This window comes from Herpailurus yagouaroundi, unplaced genomic scaffold (assembly GCF_014898765.1).
Source record: "Herpailurus yagouaroundi ecotype Mexico unplaced genomic scaffold, PumYag 67700, whole genome shotgun sequence".
NCBI classification, from domain to species: Eukaryota; Metazoa; Chordata; class Mammalia; order Carnivora; family Felidae; genus Herpailurus; species Herpailurus yagouaroundi.
In genome coordinates, this window is record NW_024420499.1 from 9,148,060 (window position 1) to 9,173,814 (window position 25,755).

The 25,755-nt window shown below is 37.4% G+C and overlaps 1 protein-coding gene and 1 non-coding gene across 2 annotated transcripts in view; one reads left to right on the forward strand and one right to left on the reverse strand.

Moving 5' to 3' along the window:
- IL1RAPL2 (interleukin 1 receptor accessory protein like 2) overlaps positions 1 to 25,755 on the reverse strand; it is a 325,170-nt gene that overhangs the window by 128,588 nt on the left and 170,827 nt on the right. The gene's annotated exons all lie outside the window — the stretch shown is intronic.
- Positions 8,163 to 8,269, forward strand: LOC121025790 (U6 spliceosomal RNA). Its single transcript, XR_005788150.1, has one exon. It is a non-coding gene; the product is annotated as a U6 spliceosomal RNA (small nuclear RNA).

Genomic DNA, 25,755 nt, shown 5'->3' on the forward strand with positions numbered 1-25,755 from the left:
ACTGTTTGTTGTTTTCATAAAAACAAATAATCTTAAATAGTATTACAATGGATATAATTTTAAAAAGTCAAGTATTTTAGAAATCTATCCAGAAAAATATAACAGATTTGCTCTTATAGTTTGGCTTTATTCTTTCATATGATAGGAGAAAAACAGTACATCATACTGCTGTATAAAGGTGGGTAAACTGTACACACACACACACACACACACACATACAATAAGGGCTCATTAAACTTCCTTTTATCTAAGGAAAGTTATAACCATTCAGGACAAGGGTCCAGGTTTGAAAATCCATTGTGCTTTCAATACGATAAAGGATAAAGACATATGATTATTTCAATAGATGCAGAAAAACCCTTTGACAAAGTGCAACATCCATTCATGGTAAAGACCTTCAACAAAGTAAGTTTAGAGAGAGCACACTTCAGTGTAACAAAAGACATATATGAAAACCCCACAGCGAACATCACAGTCAATGGGGAAAAACAGAGCATTTCCCCTAATGTCAGGAACAAGACAAGGATGTCCACTCTCACCACTTTTATTGAACACAGAAGTAGGAATCCTAGCCACAGAAATCAGACAACCACAACATACATACGTACATACATATATGACATCCAAATCAGTAAGGAAGAAGTAAAACTTTCACTATTTGTAGAAAACATATTAGTCTAGAAAACCTGAAAGACTCCACCAAAAAACTACTGGAACTGATAAATTAATTCAGTAAAGTTGCAGAATACAAAATCAATGTGCAGATCTCTTGCATTTCTATCACTAATAATGAGGCAGCACAAAGAGAAATTAAGAAAATGATTCCAGAGTGGGTCAACCAGGCAATTAGATAAGAAATTAAAAAAATATATGGAAACAAACGAAAATGAAAATACAACAATCCAAACGCTTTGGGACGCAGCGAAGGCAGTCCTGAGAGGAAAATACATTGCAATCCAGGCCTATCTCCAGAAACAAGAAAAATCCCAAATACAAAATCTAACAGCACACCTAAAGGAAATAGAAGCAGAACAGCAAAGGCAGCCTAAACCCAGCAGAAGAAGAGAAATAATAAAGATCTGAGCAGAAATAAACAATATAGAATCTAAAAAAACTGTAGAGCAGATCAAAGAAACCAAGAGTTGGTTTTTTGAAAAAATAAACAAAATTGACAAACCTCTAGCCAGGCTTCTCAAAAAGAAAAGGGAGATGACCCAAATAGATAAAATCATGAATGAAAATGGAATGATTACAACCAATCCCTCAGAGATACAAACAATTATCAGGGAATACTATGAAAAATTATATGCCAACAAATTGGACAACCTGGAAGAAATGGACAAATTCCTGAACACCCACACTCTTCCAAAACTCAATCAGGAGGAAATAGAAAGCTTGAACAGACCCATAACCAGCGAAGAAATTGAATCGGTTATCAAAAATCTCCCAACAAATAAGAGTCCAGGACCAGATGGCTTCCCAGGGGAGTTCTACCAGACGTTTAAAGCAGAGATAATACCTATCCTTCTCAAGCTATTCCAAGAAATAGAAAGGGAAGGATAACTTCTAGACTCATTCTATGAAGCCAGTATTACTTTGATTCCTAAACCAGACAGAGACCCAGTAAAAAAAGAGAACTATAGGCCAATATCCCTGATGAATATGGATGCAAAAATTCTCAATAAGATACTAGCAAATCGAATTCAACGGCATATAAAAAGAATGATTCACCATGATCAAGTGGGATTCATTCCTGGGATGCAGGGCTGGTTCAACATTCGCAAATCAATCAACGTGATCCATCACATTAATAAAAGAAAAGATAAGACCCATATGATCCTGTCAATCGATGCAGAAAAGGCCTGTGACAAAATTCAGCACCCTTTCTTAATAAAAACCCTTGAGAAAGTCGGGATAGAAGGAACATACTTAAAGATCATAAAAGCCATTTATGAAAAGCCCACAGCTAACATCATCCTCAACGGGGAAAAACTGAGAGCTTTTTCCCTGAGATCAGGAACACGACAGGGATGCCCACTCTCACCGCTGTTGTTTAACATAGTGCTGGAAGTTCTAGCATCAGCAATCAGACAACAAAAGGAAATCAAAGGCATCCAAATTGGCAAAGATGAAGTCAAGCTTTCGCTTTCTGCAGATGACATGATATTATACATGGAAAATCCGATAGACTCCACCAAAAGTCTGCTAGAACTGATACATGAATTCAGCAAAGTTGCAGGATACAAAATCAATGTACAGAAATCAGTTGCATTCTTATACACTAACAATGAAGCAACAGAAAGACAAATAAAGAAACGGATCCCATTCACAATTGCACCAAGAAGCATCAAATACCTAGGAATAAATCTAACCAAAGATGTAAAGGATCTGTATGCTGAAAACTATAGAAAGCTTATGAAGGTAATTGAAGAAGATTTAAAGAAATGGAAAGACATTCCCTGCTCATGGATTGGAAGAATAAATATTGTCAAAATGTCAATACTACCCAAAGCTATCTACACATTCAATGCAATCCCAATCAAAATTGCACCAGCATTCTTCTCGAAACTAGAACAAGCAATCCTAAAATTCATATGGAACCACAGAAGGCCCCAAATAGCCAAAGTAATTTTGAAGAAGAAGACCAAAGCAGGACGCATCACAATCCCAGACTTTAGCCTCTACTACAAAGCTGTCATCATCAAGACAGCATGGTATTGGCACAAAAACAGACACATAGACCAATGGAATAGAATAGAAACCCCAGCAATTTGCATTCCCACCAACAGTGCAAGAGGGTTCCCGTTTCTCCACATCCTCTCCAGCATCTATAGTCTCCTGATTTGTTCATTTTGGCCACTCTGACTGGCGTGAGGTGATATCTGAGTGTGGTTTTGATTTGTATTTCCCTGATAAGGAGCGACGCTGAGAACTGAGAGCAAACTGAGGGTTGATGGGGGGTGGGAGGGAGGAGAGGGTGGGTGATGGGTATTGAGGAGGGCACCTTTTGGGATGAGCACTGGGTGTTGTATGGAAACCAATTTGACAATAAATTTCATATAAAAAAAAAAAAGAATAGAAACCCCAGAACTAGACCCACAAACGTATGGCCAACTCATCTTTGACAAAGCAGGAAAGAACATCCAATGGAAAAAAGACAGTCTCTTTAACAAATGGTGCTGGGAGAACTGGACAGCAACATGCAGAAAGTTGAAACGAGACCACTTTGTCACACCATTCACAAAAATAAACTCCAAATGGATAAAGGACCTGAATGTGAGACAGGAAACCATCAAAACCTTAGAGGAGAAAGCAGGAAAAGACCTCTCTGACCTCAGTCGTAGCAATCTCCTACTCGACACATCCCCAAAGGCAAGGGAATTAAAAGCAAAAGTGAATTACTGGGACCTTATGAAGATAAAAAGCTTCTGCACAGCAAAGGAAACAACCAACAAAACTAAAAGGCAACCAACGGAATGGGAAAAGATATTTGCAAATGACATATCGGACAAAGGGCTAGTATCCAAAATCTATAAAGAGCTCACCAAACTCCACACCCGAAAAGCAAATAACCCAGTGAAGAAATGGGCAGAAAACATGAATAGACACTTCTCTAAAGAAGACATCCGGATGGCCAACAGGCACATGAAAAGATGTTCAGCGTCGCTCCTTCTCAGGGAAATACAAATCAAAACCACACTCAGGTATCACCTCACGCCAGTCAGAGTGGCCAAAATGAACAAATCAGGAGACTATAGATGCTGGAGAGGATGTGGAGAAACGGGAACCCTCTTGCACTGTTGGTGGGAATGCAAATTGGTGCAGCCGCTCTGGAAAGCAGTGTGGAGGTTCCTCAGAAAATTAAAAATAGACCTACCCTATGACCCAGCAGTAGCACTGCTAGGAATTTATCCAAGGGACACAGGAGTACTGATGCATAGGGGCACTTGTACCCCAATGTTCATAGCAGCACTCTCAACAATAGCCAAATGATGGAAAGAGCCTAAATGTCCATCAACTGATGAATGGATAAAGAAATTGTGGTTTATATACACTATGGAATACTACGTGGCAATGAGAAAAAATGAAATATGGCCTTTTGTAGCAACGTGGATGGAACTGGAGAGTGTGATGCTAAGTGAAATAAGCCATACAGAGAAAGACAGATACCATATGGTTTCACTCTTACGTGGATCCTGAGAAACAAGAGGAACCCATGGGGGAGGGGAAGGAAAAGAAAAAAAAAAAAAGAGGTTAGAGTGGGAGAGAGCCAAAGCTTAAGAGACTGTTGAGAACTGAGAACAAACTAAGGGTTGATGGGGGGTGGGAGGGAGGAGAGGGTGGGTGATGGGTATTGAGGAGGGCACCTTTTGGGATGAGCACTGGGTGTTGTATGGAAACCAATTTGACAATAAATTTCATATATAAATAAAATAATAATAATAATAAAAAGCCTTCAGATAAAAAAAATACAGATTTTAAAAAGATATGCTTTGAAATAAATTTTACAGTCTGTAATTCACAATAAAAAAAAAAAAGAAAATGATTCCATATACAATTTCACCAAAACCCATAAGATACCTAGGAATAAGCTTAACCAAAGAGGTAAAAGATCTGTACTCTGAATACTAGAGATCACTTATGAAAGAAATTGAAAAGGACACAAAGAAATGGAAAGACATTCCGTGCCCATGGGTTGAAAGAAAAAAATATTGTTGAAATATCTATACTACCCAAATGGGCTATCTGCACATTTAATGCAATCCCTATCAAATGCCAAAAGTTTTTGTCACATAACTGAACAAAAAATCCTAAAATTTATATGGAACCACAAAAGACCCCGAATTGCCAAAGCAGTTTTGGAAAAGGAAAAACAAAGCTGGAGGTATCACAGTTCTGGACTTCATGTTATATTACAAAGCTGTAGTGATGTAAACAGTATGGTACTGGCACAAAAATAGATAAATAGATCAAAAGAACAGAATAGAAAACCCAGAAATAAACCCACAATTATGTGGTCAATTAATATTTGACAAAGCAGGAAATAATATCCAAGGGGAAAAAGACAGTCTCTCCAGCAAATGGTCAGATACATGCAAAAGAATGAAACTGAACCACTTTCTTACACTATACACAAAAATAAAATCAAAATGGATTAAAGACATAAATGTGATACCTGAAAACATAAAAATCCTGGAAGAGAATACAGGCAATAATGTTCCTGATGGTGTTAGTCATAGCAATATTTTTCTAGATATATCTCCTGAGGCAAGAGGAAATAAAAGCAAAAATAAATTACTGGGACTACATCAAAATAAAAAGCTTCTGTACTGTGAAGAAAACAATCAACAAAACTAAAATGCAATCTGTGGAATAGGAGAAGATATTTGCAAATGGTATATTTGATACAGGATTATTATCCAAAATATATAAAGAACTTATAATTCTAAACACCCAATAAACAAATATTCCATTTAAGAAATAGGAAGATTACATGAAGAGACATTTTTCCAAAGAAGACCTTCAAATGGCCAACAGAAGCATAAATGGATGCTGAACATTGGGGTGCCTGGGTGGCTCAGTTGGTTAAGCACCCAACTCTTGATTTTGGCTCAGGTCATGATCTCACAGTTCATGTGACTGAGCTACCCATCGTGCTCTTTGTTGATAGTGTGAGGCCTACTTGGGATTCTCTCTCTCCCACTCTCTGCCCCTCTCTCGCTTGCGTGGATTTTCTCTCTCTCTCTCTCTCAAAATAAACTTTAAAAAACTGTTTAAAAAAGATGTGAAGGGGCGCCTGGGTGGCTCAGTCTGTTAAGCGTCCGACTTCAGCTCAGGTCACGATCTCGCGGTCCGCGAGTTCGAGCCCCGCGTCGGGCTCTGGGCTGATGGCTCAGAGCCTGGAGCCTGCTTCCGATTCTGTGTCTCCCTCTCTCTCTGCCACTACCCCATTCATGCTCTGTCTCTCTCTATCTCAAAAATAAATAAATGTTAAAAAAAATAAAAAATAAATAAAAAAGATGTGAATATCAGTCATCATCAGGGAAATGCAAATCAAAACTTCAATGAGCTATCACATCACACCTGTCAGAATGGCTAAAATCAAAAACACAAGGGAAAAAAAACCCACAAGAAACAACAAGTGTTGGTGTGGATGTGGAGAGAAAGGAACCCCCTTGCAATGGAGGTTCCTCAAAAAGTTAAAAATAAAACTATCCTATGAACCAGTAATAGTCCTACTGAGTATTTACCCCCAAGATACAAAAAAAGAAAAACTAATTCAAAGGGATGCATGCACCCCTATGTCTATAGCAGTATTATTTACAATATCCAAATTATGGAAGCAGCCCAAGTGGCCATCAATCAATGAATGGATAAAGAAGATGTGATATATATACAATGGAATGTTACATGGCCATAAAAAGAATGAAATCTTGCCATTTGCAACAACATGGATGGAGCTAAAGAACGTTATGCTAAGTGAAATAAGTCATGAGACAAAGACAAATAACCATAAAGTTTCACTGATATGTGGAATTTTGGAAACAAAACAAAAGAGCATAGGGAAAAAATAAAGAGAGAGGCAAACCAAGAAACAGACTCAACCATAGAGAGGCAACTTCTTGGTTACCAGAGGGGAGGTGAATCAGGGGGATGGATAAAATAGGTGATGGAGATTAAGGAGTACACTTCTCATGATGAGTGCTGTGTGTTGTATGGGATTGTTGAATCACTATATTGTACACCTGAAACTAATATAATACTGAATGTTAAATATTCTGGTATTAAAATGAAAATATACAATTAGGCTCAAGGAGAATTTAGAACAAATTGCTAGATGATAGACTCATAATAAATTAAGGACATATAGGAATATATATGGATGCCCTTAATATTTTGAGGTTGATATTATGGATAGCATCATCCTACTACAACCATATATATCTTGATGGTCTTGTCAAGAATAGCATGATTGAGACAGAAAGAGAGAGAGTAAGAGCAAGAGTGAGAGCAAGAGTGTGCACAGGCAGAGGTAAAAAGAGAGAGAGAGCACCCAAGTGCAAACACAGCCGCATTAGCAAGGGTAATAATAAATTTTGTAGGGCCTATAAATATGACAAGGAAATTGACTTTATGTACAAAATTAAAAAAAACACTAAAATTGTTTTAATGGTTAAGAATATTAGTGGAAAGTTATGTATAATGTATGTGTGATCCATGAGTCTGGGGCAAGTCAGAAATAGAACAAACAACATTCTGGACAGTGAGTTGTTGCTTTCTTTAGAACAAAGAATGTGCTTCTTGTACAGCTAAATTCAGAACTTTTGATTTGAGAGATAGAGGAATCCATGATATCCTTTGCCAAACTTGTCAACTATATACTCTGTTAAAGGGAAGGAGAAAACCAAAGAGCCTCATGAGCTAAAGGTATTGTCATAAAGGCCAGTAAAAAACAAGGTACCACTTATTAGCAGACACCCAAATGAGTGATGGGTTAGGTCATAAAGGCCAGTAAAAAACAAGGTACCACTTATTAGCAGACACCCAAATGAGTGATGGGTTAGGTCTTATGGTCCTCACCTTGCAAGAAAAAAAACAAAAAAAACAAAAAAAACAAAGATAAGGCATGCACTCAAAGACAAAAAAAATGAGATAACCACTAGACAATACACTCTTTGCAGACACATATCCATAGCTTAGTCATTTTGGGTTTCCCAGAACACCTGATGAACTGTTTTACACAAAACAGGTAATCAATAAATATGTTTTGTCTTTCTTCCGTTGAATAATAGTAGAAAAATAGGCTGTCATATGAAGACTTACTACTAAGGTATGGTGATTCTTTTACTTTCATCCGTATACTCTCCATTCCAAAACAAACAAAAAACAAATAATGGGAACACGTATATGTAGAACTCTTACTCCTTTCTTCTCTTTACACATACTCCCTCTACAATGACAAAAAGATAAAAAAAAATGAGGGTGCACATTGGTGATTTAGTCAGTTAAGGGTTCAACTTTTGATTTTGGCTCAGGTAATGATCTCATGGCTCATGAGTTTGGGCCTCACAGTGCAGAGCCTGCTTGGGATTCTCTCTTTCCCTCTTTCTGCCCCTCCCCTGTTCATGGGTACACATACTCTCTCAAAATAAACATTTTTAGTGCTCGCTTCGGCAACACATATACTAAAATTGGAACGATACAGAGAAGATTAGCATGGCCCCTGCGCAAGGATGACACGCAAATTCGTGAAGCGTTCCATATTTTTTTTACCCAAGGGATACAGGAGTACTGATGCATAGGGGCACTTGTACCCCAATGTTTATAGCAGCACTCTCAACAATAGCCAAATTATGGAAAGAGCCTAAATGTCCATCAACTGATGAATGGATAAAGAAATTGTGGTTTATATACACAATGGAGTACTACATGGCAATGAGAAAGAACGAAATATGGCCCTTTGTAGCAACGTGGATGGAACTGGAGAGTGTGATGCTAAGTGAAATAAGCCATACAGAGAAAGACAGATACCATATGTTTTCACTCTTATGTGGATCCTGAGAAACTTAACAGAAACCCATGGGGGAGGGGAAGGAAAAAAAAAAGAGGTTAGAGTGGGAGAGAGCCAAAGCATAAGAGACTCTTAAAAACTGAGAACAAACTGAGGGTTGATGGGGGGTGGGAGGGAGGGGAGGGTGGGTGATGGGTATTGAGGAGGGCACCTTTTGGGATGAGCACTGGGTGTTGTATGGAAACCAATTTGACGATAAATTTCATATATTAAAAAAAAAAAGTCCAAACACACAAAATAAATAAATAAATAAACATTTTTAAAAAGATAAAAAATGAGTACAAAAAAATTAACGACATATGTCAACTTCCCAATATTTCAACTAATACAAAAACTTGAAAATTGCAAAGATGAGAGAAATTTTGGTACATCTCTCAGACATGCCATGTTAATACCAATGATTTAAATCCTTAATCAACAGTTATCATTTTTAGAGGAATTAAAATCAGAAAAGAAAACATATCATTGCTACACATTCTACTGATTCATGCTTTTTCAAAGACCCAGATTTATGGCTGAAATGGTAAATCAATTCTTTCCATCAAAAGTGCGTTCTATTTTGTACCTTGACATTGAAGTAATACAGATTAGTTGCAAAATAAGATGAGTTTATTCATAACACTTTTGCAGCCAAATATGTCCACTGGAACATAAGAGCAACATTGTCTGGACAATATTATAAAGCCAACAAGCCAAAAATTACAAAGTGATTGGAAGTAGAGAAGACAATTTCAGAATTAGAAGATAAATGCTTATTTTTTAATTAAAGAAATACACACACACACACATACATATATAGCAAGGGATGGGTTGGAATGAGGGGATAGGATGTAGCATGGTAGGAGATATGAGATGTCCTATGAATTTGTACTGTGACAGACTAAATATTTGTGCTTGGTGCTTGAGTCATGGCTTTGACCCCAAGATATATTTTTGTTTTCAGGACAGAAAAGTAATACATGGACACTTGTTAGGAAGAGAATCATTGGCTCAGTAGATCAGGGGTATGGCATAATGCTACTTTCCTTATGTGTGGCTTACAGCAGTAGGAAGTATGCAAATAAAGTTCTAATGAGAAGAATTCATCTTGCATGGTCCTACTGAAGAAGCTTCTCTCTCAGAACCACATGAGAATTTTCCACCATTTCAGTTATTTCTAACATTCTTTGAAATGGACAAGATTTGATACAGCTTCAAAGGCAAGCTACTTATAAATTTGTCCTTGAATTAATATAGACACACTCCATGTTAATAATGAATATTAAATATGACCTTCATTCAAAATATCAAAGAAAATCCTCTCTTCATTTCCAGTTTAAACCTTCCTTTCTCACAGGCTAAGGGAAGTGATTAAAGGAGATAAAAGAAAAGTGGAATTTGAGCCTATGAAGTATTCACCTACAGAGGACATAAATGTTCTAATAGAAAAACTAAATTTTGCTTCTCCATTTTGGTAGGGGAGAGGGAGACCTAATTTCTGTCTCCCACTGGCCCCTAGAAATATTGACAAGAGTTTGTAATACTTCACAAAATTTTTCTGGATTGAAGATTTCAAAAGATCTGAGCATTCATTTTCAGCCATCATCTCAAATGTCAAAGGATGACTAACTCACATTCAAGACACTGGAATCTCCAGGGCTTGCTTTTGACATTTTTGTGTTTTCTTTCTTATTCCTGGATCAAGCTGGGCACATTTGAAGGATGTTACTTGTAGCTCTATAACCCTTTAACATAAGGAATATGCATGCACAGTATTTGTGTGTGTACATACACACACATTGTGAAAGTTACAAAATAAGGCCTCAAAATCAATTTATAAAGGAGATTGATATTCAGCCTCCTGACATATTCCCCCAAATAATATGCACAGGCAATCACACATATACATGAAATATACTAGATGGTCCTGTTCTCTTAAAACATTTAATCTCAGAAAGGAAGCTTTATTTATTTTGAGAAATTCTGAAGACATATCTTAATGATAAATTTCATATGGATAATATTTGTTTGAAGGTGAAAAAGGGAAAACATTTTTTTTTCTTTCTATCTAGGTTTTTAATTGCTCTACATCCTGGAGAAAATATACATCATGACTGTCTACCTCATTTAAAGAAAAAAACATTCTCAGCAAAAAGGAAGAAAGGAAGAAAGTCAGGAAAAGAAAATGACTGATACAACAAAGCATAAAATGTCATTTTTATATCAGATATGTTGTGAATCCCTTTGCCTGGATTCACAAACTCACTGCGTTTCCAAAAGTTTCGATTTTATACAGCATCTGCAATGTGCCATTACTTTACCAAGCAATTGGTAAAGGCTCTGCTTTTGAGCATCACAAATTATTTCTATTTTTCTGTTCTGTTACATTCTCATGCATTTTTTAAAAATGTTTTTATTTATTTTTAAGAGAGAGAGAGAGAGAGAGAGAGAATGAGCGGGGGAGGGGCAGAGAGAGGGAGACAGAATCCGAAGCAGGCTCCAGGCTCTGAGCTGACAGCAGAGAGCCAGATGTGAGGCTCGAACTCGTGAACCATGAGATCATGACCTGACTGAAGTCGGACACTTAACGGACTGAGCCACCCAGGCACCCCTCATGTACTTTTTTAATGCCAGGCATAAATGGCAAAAAAAACACAAAAAACAAAAACACACACACACACACAAAAAAACCAAAAAAACACACACAATAAGAACAAGGACAACAACTCCGAAATCTGAAAGGATGGTATTTTCTAAGGATCCCAAAGGTTTTCTTTCCCCATTCCAGTATTACACAGTGCTACTTAGTTTAGCACCATGTTGGTATTGTTGGTCTTTTGGACTGTTTGGCTCTTGTTTTTCTTACTGACCTTTATTACATTGTCCTCTATTAGTGTGCATTTACTCTGGTCCTCCCATCTAGATTGTAAGCGGAGGTAATATTTTCCCCTTCCCTTTTTTCCCTCATAGATCACATCATGGTATTGGCTATTCAGGAGGTAGCCAATAAAAATTTGTTAATGAAGTGATAACATACCATTGGTGTCACAAGATACAACTTCACCAGATTCTGATCGCCCTTCTGATGCTTCCTTTCCCTTGCCTTGTGACTTCCCTTGCCTTCCCTTCCCTTCCCTTTCCTTTCTTCTTTCTTTCCTTCCTTAGGGTATATTATATTTATTGTGGGCCTGCTATGTAGTTTGCATTATATTGGCATAAAAATTAGTATAAGTCACCGATTTTTCCTTTCAACGAGCTTACAGTTTAATCAGGGAAATAATATTTACATGAGAAACTATTAAGTAAGATTTAGTGTCTCAATGAATGGTAAAGACAGTAAGTGTTGTGAATTCAGAGAAGGGGACATTATTGGGCTTCATTTAGTTAAAAGAGGTCTCTTAGAAGAGAAGCTATTAGAAATGATCTCTGGAACAATAATATATGCCTCACAGTGTTCTTGCAAATACCAAGTAGGCTAATGAATTTGAAGGCTTAAACATGGCAAATAATCAACAAGTAGCATTCATAATGATACTATGATTATGGAAAAAAGATGAAAAAGAGGACTGGTCAGGAGAGGCTTTCAACATTTAGGTAGTAGAAAGCACCTAAGGAAACAGTAGATTTTAGGATAAGTATGGCATGATGGAAACAGTAAAGTTAAAATAGAAGACTCATTGTGAGTAATAAAAATAACAGAGGGGGAAGGCTCATGTCAAGATTGAGGAGGACTTTGAGTGTCAGGTCGATGCATTAAGACTTACTTTTCTACAGGTGAGGAGCCCTTGGCATTTGATGGATTTTTATTGCAGTCTAACGGTTCTTTAGGCCCTTTCAGTAAGACAGGCATACCATTACCTATATTTCCCCAACGTGACTCAGTGAAAGAAAGATTTAGGCAATCAAATGAAAGTTTTTATCTAAAGTTGTCTGTTAAGTGGGTCGACAGTTTCTCTTTATAATGCCAGCCTCTTACCTGTTGCCTTAGAATGACTGAGCCAAATGGTTATTTTGATATAGACAGAGCAAATGTGGCTTCAAAGACATACACTTAGTGAATGCCAAGTGAAAATATTATGGATTACACTGAAATTATTACTGTATGGGATCACATTCTCCCATGTTGCCTCACATCCCGAAACTATAAAACAATAATTAGCTATTAAATTGGCCTCAAACACCGAATATGCCAAGTGTTATGCAAAGCCTCCACATGCTTTCAAAAGATCTTTACAGGAGAGTGAACAGAATACTGAAAAGTGGAAGAACCAGCAAAAGAAGAAAATAAACAGTTGGAAAAGAAAGGAAGAGCAGTGGGGCAGAACCACAGTTTTCAATAATCTAAGAGGATAAAAAAAAAAATCATACAATAAATTTCCATAATTGGGAATAACTGAGAAATTGAAACTTCATTAAGCAGAAGTATAATGCAAAAAAGCACATTGTAAAACTAGCACATTAGAGAACGTGATGCAAATAAAGATACAGGGATCATAGAATCATAGAATTGAAGAAAAATCTTGAGATATCCTTTTGCCCATATTTCTCAATTTAATTTCACCTCAATTATCTCAGACAAGAGAGAATCTATCCTGTTTGAGAGCAAAATGTGAAACATCCCAGAAGTAATTTCATAACTTCCATAGTGATGTATTCTGATGTTTGACAGCTTTCACTGCCAGTACATTCTTTCTTAAACTTTCTCATTCTATAGTGTTATTTCCTGTGGCTCCGCCCTCACTTCAGATGGGGAGCATCTGGTCCTAATGATTGCCCTTCAGGTCCTAGAAGATCATTACTCAATCACCTCTCAGCCAGCTTTTCTATGGGCTGAACAATCTCAATTCCCTTTGGTTTTCTCTTCTTCAGTTTATTTCCCTGCTTGTTTATTATTTCTTCTCTGGGATAGATTTATAATAAGAAAAACAATCTTGCTGTATTTCATTCCAAATAATCATGCAATTAAAGTTCTAACTTAAAAAAAAAAAGAGTGTATATCCGCTTAGGCTTCTAAGGCCAAGAATATTTTAAAAATTAGCCTTTTTTTTTCTTTTCTCGATGACAAATGCCAGTGGAAAATCTTACTTAACCTAAAAAAAAAAAAAAACCAACAGTATTTCTCTAAGGAGTTGAACTGTGCAGAACTATTTTTGCTGTGGACAGAGATCAACCTCCCCCCCCCCCACCCCATCTTCATGGGTAAATCGTATAGTTACATAAAAGGAAAAATTTCTCAAAGTGCCACTGACATAGGAAGTTTTACCAACTTATATAGCCTCAGGCAAGGGTTATATTCCTGAACTCTGAACCCACCTTTCCTAGTTCTTCTCAGTATCACAAATGAAGCTAATAATGGAGGAAAATCTCCAGGCTCTCAAATGATAAAGTAACATTCTTTCTAAAACCTAGGGGGAAAGTACTGTCAGAGGGTTCAGAAAGTCATAATTTTAAAATATATTAAGTCATCTCTGAATGGCTAACTCACCCCCTGAAATTCAGATGATAGTTTTATGAATTGTTTCTAAGGCAATATAATTTGCCAAAATAATTGTATACTATGCCATTTATAAAGTCTTGATTTGTCTCTTCACTTGGAAGCCGAACCCCTAGGCCACTGTTAGAATTAGGCATAAGTTCTATATTAAAGAGGGCAAGATTATCATGTGAACTTTTTATTTTAATTCTATTACACAGCCACTGAGTTCCTTGTGAATCTGTAATATACACCAGGTGGTGTGCAAATATGCTGTTGTTTAGAGAAGAGTGGCAAGGGATTCCATTCAGGGTGAAATGTTCTCTTTCTTTATTTTTATTTTTATTTATTTATTTTTTAACGTTTATTTATTTTTGAGGCAGAGACAGAGCATGAACGGGGGAGGGTCAGAGAGAGAGGGAGACACAGAATCTGAAACAGGCTCCAGGCTCTGAGCGGTCAGCACAGAGCCCGACGCGGGGCTCGAACTCACGGACTGTGAGATCGTGACCTGAGCCGAAGTCGGCCGCTTAACCGACTGAGCCACCCAGGCGCCCCTCTCTTTCTTTAATATTATTATTTCTATAAAGAGAAGATTTGGGAAAATGTCACATTTTAAAATAAATAGCAGACATTTTCCCCATGGCATATCAGTTTGACTTAGTAACAAAATTAAAGAATATGAGTCCCAATAACATTAGTCACCAAACAAAAACACAAAGGAAACTTTGTCCTTACTTTCTAATAGAATAATAGTTGGAACTCAGCTACTCTGTAAGAGGGCCATTTCCCTCCATCATCATGAAATGCTTCTCCAAATGTCCCTGTAAACCAGTGACTCTCAACTAGGAGGAATTTTGCCCCCTACCCAGAACCTTGGCAATATCTAGAGTAATTTTTGGTTGTCACAACTAAGGGTGGTAAGGCTATTGACATCCAGTGGTTTGAGGCCAAGAAGGTTGCTAAATGTCCTACAGTTCACAAGATGGGGCCCCACACAAAGAATTATCCAGCCCAAAATGTCAAGAGTGCTGAGACTAAGAAATTCTGGCTTAGCCTAAAGAGTGCCCCCTGACTGACACCACTGACTTACACCACTATCTAGGGGAGGACAGCCCTTTTTGTAGTCAGAACTTTGTGTCACAGTCTGCTTTACTCAAGATGTTGTTTTTCTACTATTGTGCTGTATACTTGGCTCTACTACCTCTCTCTTTCGTACTTTCTGAAGGATGGGAAGGCCTGAGAAGACTTAAGATACTTTTCTTCACCTTCTTTGGAAGACTGTGCCAACTCCTACCCTAAGGGCTGTGTACTTCCTGCTGTATGTTCTCCAATCTCTAGTCTTGTGGAAAATTCTAGAGTGAGCATACACCCTTTCTCTGATGAAATGACAGGAATGCTACTTTCAAGTTCAGAGAGAGCCAAGCTATTCTGCCTTACTCCTTGAACACTTCCATTTCTATCTCCAGGCAGATTTCCTACACACCCTTTCCCTTGATTTCTTGCTTCTACCTCATAGCTTCTGGCTACACTTGTGTGCCCTCAACTCAAGTATTTGTTGGGAAGTTTCCTTCACAGTGATTTAAGTCTGGCTAATAAGTTTTCAAGTTCATAATGACTATAATTTAGTACTGGAAGCAAAATGAGTCATTCTGGTTAATCAAACACTCTGGTTAACTGAGAATCATTAGAGACACCATGCCAGAATCACTGACTTTTATCGAGGAATTGAAAAGAAACCAAATACACTAAACACTAAAACTATGGTGAACGTCATTTAATCTCTACTTGACAATTTAAATGGCTCATTAGGATCTTTTATTGCCTTTAGGGTCATTATTATAATCCTCTGACTCTTTGTCTCATTTTGTTTGACCGATGCTGGGTAGAGGAATCAGTTCAATTAAGGAATTGTGGGGAAAAGAATTGGGCCCTCAGTAAGTATTATTGGCTTACAAGAAAATAGAGGCTACTCAGTTTTGGAAATCTGTTGCCTATATCTTGACAATTTTTTAAATCTAGAAACATAGAAAACTTGGAAAGTAGAGAGCTAAAAATGGTGTGCTTCCCTCAGTTGCATATTGGACCTCTCAGTTATAGTTTTCTATTATCATCTACCAGTAACCCAGAAAATGGTACTTTTGCAATTTAAAAGGCTTTAACCGTAGCTTTAAATGACCTACTGACTTTCCTTACCCATTGTTGGCACTAAGTGTATTGTTATTCTGTTTTGTCTTCAGCTCAGGGCTCTGAGACCACACTGGTACTTGGGGATTGACTGTACTAGAAGCCTCACCCTGTTATGCTTTCCCTGACCATCCCAGTGGCTTCAAAGGAATTCTCAACACTCAGGCAAGTACACCAACTTAGTTATCAACTTGCCTGTGCCTTTTGCCAAAGGAAGATCACAATTTTGTTTTGCTGCCCTGGAAATTAGAATATATCTCTGTACCAAGTATGTTAAACACTTAACAGCTCCTCCCTCACAGCAGATACTACAATATCATAAAGATGCAGCCCTAAGGAGATCAGAACTTGTTCTCTTCCCCTATTTTTCTTCTTGAAGAGCTCTTTGATGCTCTACAGATTCCCTGCAGTATCACAGGCCTGGTGAAACTGTTGAAGATAGTTAAACTTATAGCCATATCTGAAAATGTGATTATTAATTTGCATCTTAGAATTTGAAATTACCTTTCTTGCTTCATTTCTATATTTATTTTCTATTATTTTCTTGTCCCCTACCAGCCTGAGATAACTTTCAAAAAGCAAGCTGGACAAGTTCCCAGCATTTTAGGGCAAATGTAGAGTTTTCAGGAAGCCAGACCCCTGTATTGAACATTTTCTACTTCTCATTGTTTCTACTACAAAATAAAAAAAAGTACAATTCTGAGTACAGAAACATTCCTGATTCCCCCTGCAGATTATGTTTTTTCCTAATGAGAAAGTGCTATCGTTCATTTACAAAGCTGCTGCATAAGGTCTGCCATTAGTAGGAAAGTTCTTTATTCATTAATCTGAATAAATGTATCAAGTGTTTGACATGTGATGGGGATTTTACATATATTACCATGATTCTTCCCAGCAACACTGAAAAGTAGTATTATGAAACTGCTTTTATGGATATGGCAACAGGGTCATAGAGCTTAAGTGAAAAGTTTATGTTCTTTTTTCTCATACTAGAGAGTATGAATTCCCAAACTCTTTGAATTTGTTAAATACTAAAAGTTAACCATTAGAAGTGGTTCAATGATGTAAGAGTCACACTGCTTCAACTTTTTCTTTGTTGTAGTTTTTAAAATGTCAATTTTTAGCGATTTTGCAGATTAAAAGCAAAATAATCATGCCATATTTAGTCCCGGAGTTCAAGTCTAAATGTTTATGTGAAAAATTATTGTAGTAAACTTTTAATATGGCAAAGCAACCTTAAGCTCTATTTTAGCCAAATGAATCATGATCTGAAATTATATTAGAACATTTCCCTGGTCTTCAAAGCGTTTGGTGTAACAGAATATTGATATGCAGCTTGGTGGACTTCACCAGTTAATGCACATTCTTCTCCCCTCCTTCCCCCAATAATATGTATACTGAAAAATGTGCTATTGTCTGAGGAATTATTTTGTTTTCTACCACTTAATGAAAATCAAAATTTTGAGTAAATGTACCTCAGTCTAATCAGACTTTTTATGACCTTTATAACTACATTTAAAACCCTTAATTCCTATTTCTGGGTGTTTGCAAGCCTGAATGCGATCATGAAGTAAAAATTTATTATTCTAGGTATTCAGTAGCTAAATAAACAATAGTTCTTGTTTAGCAAGCATATACTGTTCCTCAATTCTTTTCTCCAGCTTTTGCAGTGTCATGGAATCCTTAAAATACTTTGAAAATATGGCCTTGATCCATGGATTAAATCAGTATCTAAGTGAATGTGTTGATGTTTTATTGATCAGATGTATATAAATGGGAATACAGCATATATCTGGGTATTCTTACAGTTATCTTTTTAACATCTTGTTTTTTTCATTAATTACATATCAACATTAATTTTGTAACTTGAAACAAATTGATTTTGTATAATTAAACGTGTCAAGCATCTGTATGCTTTGGTAACCATAGCATAGTATGGGACTGCTCATCAAGTCTAGCTTGTGAACAAGCCATTTGTCAAGTAAACTCACAGAACTGTGGGATATGTTGGTTCAGGTCCTCTGAGAAACATGTCATGGTAGGATTGAGCTACATGAAAGAACTTTATTGTAGGGGATGAGGCAACTTGTGATGAAAATGGGAAAAAAAAAAATGAGGCCAGGAGAACCAATAGATTGTGGTGTAGTTCTCACCCTTGTGGAAAAAAGAGGGAAGGAGTAAGTGTTAGTTAACAAGAGGTTTAACTGCAAGGCAATTATAAAAAAGTTTTTGCAAAGTCAATGGGAAATTGCTAAGCTAAAGTCATCAATCAGAGGAGTCCTCTATCTCCCAAGAATGGGTCTGCCATCGTGTTCTTGCGATGCTCAGTCATTGGTGGGGGGCAGCCTATGAGAAGTGTGTCCCCTAAAGCAGTGGTATATGCAGAGCACAGAAACTAAGGCTTTCGGTCAGTTACACTCCCTCACAGTGGGAGAACTGAAAAGCAGATTTTCATTGTTACTGTGGGAATATATACTGGGCTAGATTCAGGGGTCTACCCAAGGCCTTTGACCTAATTAGGAAAATGTGTTTACCCACATTTTACTGACCAAACTCTTTTAAGTGTTCGGGTTTTGTCTTACTCATTTTTGCATCTTTTGTAACACATGATTAGGGACAAAATAGGTGCTTGGTGATTGATATGGACTCAACGTCACTTAGCCAGCAGTAGTCTTTCATCTTGCAAAGTAATAAAAATGATTTGGTGACACTTTGCAAAGTGGGTGATAATTTCCTTAAATGGCTCCTAAAATGACTAGGCCTAAAAAAAGCAAAGCTGATAAACATTGCTAATTACAATTACAATCATTAAGAATAAGAGCAGTAATTATAATCCTTTGTCCTTCCTAATCTAGACCCTCCTCATAGAATGAAAAGCCTCAGGATTTGAACTATTATACAGTCTCCCCAAATCACTAATAAATCAACACACACTAACCCAGACATACATGCACATATGCATACACACTCACCCTTCCACACATGGCTGTGATGTAATTTCAACTTCATATAATACAATCATGCTTTCATTTTTGAGTGCTAAACAACTCTAAACACAAAGAAGAGCTTCCTTAACCCCCACAGTCATCTTTAAAGCAAGTGAGAAAGCTTAGGGAAGCTCCTGGTTATGCAGAGTGGAATCAAATCCATGTCATGGGCAGGATAGGAATTTAAAAATAGGAAAGAGAAGTAAGTCATCTGGGAGAGTTGAAGTAAAGAAGAGCAAGAAAAAAAACAAAAGAGGAGAAAGGAAAATAAAGCTGAACTTCTCCTGGAGATAGTAGCACATCTGTAATAATGATCTTGGGGGTTGACCAGGGAGGCCAAGGCTGCAGATTACACCTTCCAGTAACTGCAGACACAAGAGTTCAGTTGTTTAGGCAATTAACCTGAATAAACACCAACCATAATATTAGCTACCATGTGTTGAACACTCATGTGCCAGGCTCTGTGATGACCACTTTACCTGTTATCTCAAATAATTATTTTAATACAATCTTGTGATGTAGATTGTTAATATATTCCCATTTTCAGTTGAAGCAACTAAGTTTTCTGAGATAATTGCCTTGTGGAAGGTCACACAGCTAATAGATCGCAGAGCTCAAACGGGAACCTAGTTCAGGGCACCTGGGTGGCTCAGTTGGTTGACCATCGATTCTTGATTTCGTCTCAGGTCATGATTCAAGGGACATGGGATAGAGCCCCACATTGGGCTCTGCATTGAGAGTGGAGCCTGCTTAAGATTCTCTCTCTCTTCCCCTGCCCCACCATCTCAAACAAACAAACAAACAAACAAGCAAACAAATGGGAACCCAGTTCTTTCATATGCATTTACCCTCTATACTATGCTTCCTCACCTATCAAGACCATCTAGACTATCAAGACTACTTAAAATATGTTGTATTTGAGACTTTGGTTCTATAGCTAAGATTGTGCATGGTCTCTGCTATTAAAGACCACAGATTTTACCATCTGATTAAACAAAGTACATTCAACCTCTCAAAACAAACACACAAAAGCAACCCAGGAATCCAAAAATGACAAAGTGTATTGGGAGAAGGGAATCATTATGGCAGGTTGGAGAATGAGCTGTGTCCATCAGGCAAAGCTTCCTGAGGACTTCGCAACCTTGAGCTGCACAATAAGAGAGACAAGAAAATGCATCATGGTTAGGTGTTTAGCACAAAAACTTGCCATCATTTTCTGAGAATAAATGATGCAGGACCTGCTGCAGGGCCACCTAGAAAACTAGTGCTGAAAACTAAGACATCAGGCTAGAGACCTTGTTTTTGAAACAAGAGGTATAATGGAAAAGCTTTCTTGAATGTATTATCGTACCACAAGACAATGTTGTCAATATAAGTCATATGGGTCATCATTACAAAGTGTTACTACTGGGTGGGATTAAATCACTGGCACAAATCACACCCTCTTAAGCAGTTTCAGCCAAGATGCCAAAGGCTGACTGGGCATGAAAGGTGGCAGATGGACAGTGCAGAAAAGGAGCTTGCCCAGCTGCTGATACTGTGTAAAACTTTGTCTGGCTGTGAAAAATTCTTCTGAACCAGAGCAAGTAAAATTCTGGGACCATCAACTTGATTCCAAGTTTCTTTCAAAGAATCAAAGAACCAGAAACATGACCCACAGAGGGGTGTACCCTTACATATATTAACTGTTTTCTGTAAATCTGCGGTGTTGTTTCTGTCCCTGTCCTGGTCCTTTACATGGATTTGGTCCATCTCTATAACATACTAAAGGGAACATGCTGAAGCCCAAGTGGAGGGAACAGCACTCTGACTGAGGTCTTTATCCTCTTACTCTCTTACTTTCTCATTTCAGCCAGATATCCTTTTTCCTGACTCTCAGACCCTAATGGGTCTACACTCAGGCTGCTAATGCTTGCCTTAGGCCCTCCTTGCTTTGACAGTGTATTTAGGCTTATTCTCTGGTTTACTTACCTCAGGTCTCTGTATACAATTTTTAGCTTTCAACATTGTACACACCATCAGCATCACAAACACCTGCATCTATGGGCAAAAGATAGTTCTGTCACCCACCCCAGTCCTGTAAGGCCCATACTAGTTATGCCAGCTTTTCTGGAATTCTTGCTAAGATGGGAGATGGGACACCTTGCATAGAGAAATATTTATCCATTGAAAAGACAGTTTTAAAAATCCAATAGTTGTATTTGGTTGCATGTTCAGGCTTCTAAAGGCCCAAAAGGAGATTATGGGGGACAGACCCTTGTCAGTAAATAGAATTAATTCTAAGGTGTGAAAGGGGATTGTGTTTCAAGCAGAGCAAGTGATGGCAGCATGCCCACAGAGGCAGTTGTGATACAGTGGAAAGAACACTGGCCTAGGTGTCAGGAGACCTGACCAAAATCAACTACAAATCAACTAGCCAAAATCAACTACAAATAGTTGTGTGAGCTTGGGTCAGTCCTGTCCCTTTTGTGGACCTTGTGTTTTGTTTTATCTAATAAATAAACTATCCAATTAAATGACCTCCTAGTTCAATTCCTCATCTCATAATCTAGGACTAATTGATTGCTTGACAGGCAAGTGAAGAGGACACAAATGAGTCTGTGGACACCCTGAGGCCTGATTGCCAATGAGGCAGCTTTATTGGGAAATAAATGCAATACATTTCAAAGATGAATAAGAGAGATCAGGAATTGGACACTTGTATTGTGGGTTCAGGAAAGGAGGGTATAGTTGATGAGTAGTAATTCATTTGGAGCAAAGGCTTCTATTGGACTAAAAGTTTAAAAACAGGGTTTTTAATGAAGTGGGAATATACGTGAGTAATTATGTTTAAGTGATGGTGTTTAAGGAAGACTGAAGGGGCCCAACTGATGTCCAATGCCTCATCTGCTATTGTACTATTACATTGTAATTACCACATTCTTTGTGTCTATTAGAAAGAACATATATTACTAGGGAAGTATAGCACATAAATCTAGAATTGATCATTTATACCTGAGTAAAAATTACCTTCTTCAGATTAGCCAAGCACCTAGCAGACCTCTGAGGCCATGGGATATAAGATAAGTAAATGTTGATGGGAGCAGGGGTAGAGGGGAGTGAGTTCAGAAATCAGGGTATAAAGGGGAAAATGGCCTACAATGTGGGGGGCTATTTAAGAGTAGTGATCAGGTAACGCATTATGCCTTTATTCCTTAGTAGGGATCCCTAGGCAGTCAGTGAATATTGTAAGGATATGAGGAACTGAAAAAAACTTGTGGCATTAGAGAGAGAACAATACACAGAAAGGTCAGAAAGTGAAAGCAGAGATACATGCTTTGTAAATATCAGTTATAGACACACAAACAAACATAAAGGTTCAAGCCTTTCTCCTGAGCTCCACACCCGTGTATTCAATTCAATACTGGGTATCCACATCTGGGTGTCCCACTAAGCACCTCAAAACCAAAACATGATCACAATAGAAGATGTCACTGGCATCCATAAATATTCTGTACTCTCCATCATGGTTGATGGGACCACCTTCTAATTACCTTGTCATTCAAGTCAGAAATACAGAATTCCTCCTAGATTGTTCCTTTTCCTCATGATGTCCTCTCTCTTTCAACCACTACCAAGCCCTTAGATCCAATGTTATTTTTTTTGACAATTCAAATATTTATTACCCATTGCCTTGGTTCGAGTTCACTTTGCTTAACTGTCTGAATTACTGCAACTGCCTCCTAAATCAATCTGCCTGTATCCAGCCTTCTCCCATGATAATGCTGTCAGATCCTCCACAATGCCGAGACTAAGATTTCTAATCATGTGACACATTTGCACATTACCACTGGCTTCCAGTTACCTACAGAATAAACCCCAAATTCCATTACATGGCTTATAAGGCATGGTTTGTAATCTGTCTGCATCTCTACTCTTGTCACTATCACTTTTATATGTGCTCCTTGTATTCTAACTTACATCAAATTATTTATCTTTTCCCAAACTTGCATTGCTAATTCATAACCATGTGCCTTTGAATATGCAAACTCCTCCATCCATCACCCATTTTGAACTAGGTAACTTCTCACTCTTTAGGACTTAGTTCAGATATCATTTCCTCAAGAAAGCCTGTATCTCTCTGTCTGCTGTGCCTGTCTCTCCAATTGATGAGGTACACTTCCACAAAATTTTATGCTTAACTTTGCCATAGTCTTAATCATGATATCAAGATTTTCTAGCTATTTTTCTAGTCTCTCTTATAGATTGTGAGCTCCCTAGACAAAGGTTATATCTTATTCATCTCTGTTTCCTCTACCTAGTAGAATGCCTGGCATAGATTACGTGCTCAGTAAATGTTTCATGAATGAGTGAGTGAATGAACTCAAGACATTTATTTTAAAATAAATTGTCGGATCTCATACTCTAACCACCAAAACAAACTTTCAAGTGCAAATTAAATATTTTTGTGAGGTCATATCTACTCAAAGAAATCTATTTCCCAATGGCCTCACACCCTTATCGGCTGACCAAATTGTAGAACCTGAGACTCTAGCCTAGACTTTTCCAATCTTAAATATTTTGATTCTAAGTCCAGCTACTTTGTGCTTAATTTTCATGAGTTTTCCTTCTATTTCCAATATTGTATTTACTCAGCCATAAATTCCCTTTATAAAGAACTACTCAATTAGGACTCCCACAGTGCTTACACTGGCATTGTTGCACCTGTCAATCACTTCCAGCCATTAACAGATTAGTTGGGAAGCCCAAGAGCCTGGGTTTAAGGGAGGGGAAAAACACAAATGGCCAAATCTGTTTGGCTGTCTTAATATATTTTACTGGAAAGGCTTTGTGTACCTTAATGACCAATCCTTACATGATTTAAAAAAAAAAACAAACTCTTGAAATGGTTTAGGGATTTTAGGCAAATAGCTTGTTAGTCTACCCCAGACATCTGTGCACAATGAAAGCAAACACTATCAGCAGTTTAATCTCCAAACACAAAAATCTGGCCTATATGATCCTCTTGTAACTGGGCCTCAATGGATATGGGTATTTTGAGCCTATTGCAGCATTATTTGTAGTTACTGCACAAGAGAGAATAGACTGAAATAGCAAGAAGATTCCTGTCATAGCTCATAAGGTAGGGGGACGGGGAGGGGGTCCTGGGGAAGGTGTTTTACAATAAGTCTATGACTGGTGCATATTGGAGCTAGGCATTCCTGAGCAGCTAAGCCATTAAAAGTTTTCTGCAAATTATTTTTAATTTTTTTTAATTTAAAAAGTGTGTTTAAGGGTAGTTGACACACAATGTTACATTAGTTTTAGGTATACAACATAGTAATTCAACAACTCTATACAATATGTGATGCTTACTGCAAGTGTAGCTACCATAGTGATAGATAGCAGAAAATTTATTTTTTCAAGTGAGTTCTTGGCGCTAATTCAAATCCCCAACATAAACGTGAGTGAATTTAGATATGAATCGTATCAACACTAACAACTACTAAAAGGTCCTCCTATATATTCCACAAAACATAAGCAATTCATACAGTCTTTAGCCAGATATAAAACATGACAGATATGGGCGGATAGATATGGCTGTGGCTTTTCAAAGATTCTCTTTGGAGCTTTAGAAGACAAGTGACCAGTAAAGGGCAGGTTCAAAGTTTGACATGACTTGACTGGCTGTAATAAGAAACCAATGACTCCACAGTGGGCCATGAAAAATAGTATGCCTGTCACTTCTGCCTATTGGCTTCAAGTCTTGAGTCTTTTAAACTCGTGGTTTTTCTGTGTATTTCTGGGGATCCCCCCCCTGTTTTATTTTTATTTTTTCCTTTTTTGGGTACAGAGGGAGATGTGAGGAAATTAGATGAATACTTGTAAAATCTATTAAAGGGGATTTGAGTTAGAAAAAAAATGGAGCTAGGAGTGGATGGTTATTCTACAATAAAGAAAAGCAAAGATGATTATTGGTATGAAGGTAAATAAATTGTAAAATTAAAAACACTTGTATGGGGAAGATTAATTCTAGTTTTCTACAAGGGTTCACCCTTTTTAAAGGCTCTTCATTTCTATAAGTTATTATCTTTCATTCTAAGCTCAGAGCTCCTCCGCTTTCAGATATGTCCTAGATATTCTGCTACTCATCCTTTTAAAATTTCTATTTTCAGTATCTTCTTAATGGTGGCATTATGACTGCTGCACAAATGTTTACATCTTCCTTGTGCCAGATTTCACAAGAGCAAGGACTTAACATGACTATGTATGGAAAATGCCCAGTGAAAAGTTATGGTAGATTGTGTCCCATGCAATGTAACAGGATCTCGATGGTTCTGATGTAAGAATAAAAAGGTTATAATCATGATATAAGATCAATTTTAAAAATGTATTTTGAAATAATACATTGATATAACATGGAGGGATCCAGAGTGATGAAAAATTTTAAATGATTATTTACTTTTCTCCTAAGCACAAATCTGACAAAATCCATACTGGATGTAATATTAAACTGGTTATAACTTTACACTAACTGAAAAAAACTTACAAGAAAAGAACAAATAAACCTCTTCAAA